The following is a 640-nucleotide window of genomic DNA, read 5'->3' as shown; positions in this document are numbered from 1 at the left end:
AGCGGCTGTTCGATCCGGCCCTCCAACGCCTCCGGGCGTCACAACACGCTTGGTGGGAGGCGAAGCAGGCCGCCACCGTCGGCAATACAGCTGCGGCCGTGCGTGTCCTGGCCCTCTTTGAGGAGTATCAAGTCCGACAGATCCTCTCTTCCACGCTGATCTACCACACTCTCCACAACAACAAGCCGGCTCCCAGCGAGGCCTCCGGCGACTCCGGCGAAGAGTATCTGCTAGTTTGGACTATGCTATGTATGTGCTGAACTATCAATCTAGTTGTTTTAAGTTTGCTTGTATGAACTATGGTATGTATGAACTATCCTAGTAGTTTTAAAGTGAGCTAATGGCGCGAACTAGATGTTTTAAATCGAGTTAGAAATCCGACGAAGTTTATGGGATCTGTTCTGCTGATCCGTTCATGTCCCGCAATTTCTATTTACGAGAACGACCTTTGCAGGATGGCGATACACAGGGTCTGCTAGAGATCCAAATCTTCCTCACTCCCCCAAACCCTGTCCCCAAAATTCCCCTGCTCCTCGTCCCGCGACGCCACCCGCCGTCGTCCCGTTCGCCGCCGGCTCCTCCCACGGCCCCGGTCGCCAGCGCCTCCTCCCGCGGCGCCCCGTCGCCGGCACCTCGCCCC

The sequence above is a fragment of the Triticum dicoccoides genome, chromosome 1B (genome assembly GCF_002162155.2).
Source record: "Triticum dicoccoides isolate Atlit2015 ecotype Zavitan chromosome 1B, WEW_v2.0, whole genome shotgun sequence".
Taxonomy (NCBI): Eukaryota; Viridiplantae; Streptophyta; class Magnoliopsida; order Poales; family Poaceae; genus Triticum; species Triticum dicoccoides.
Note: the sequence above shows the minus strand (reverse complement) of the source record.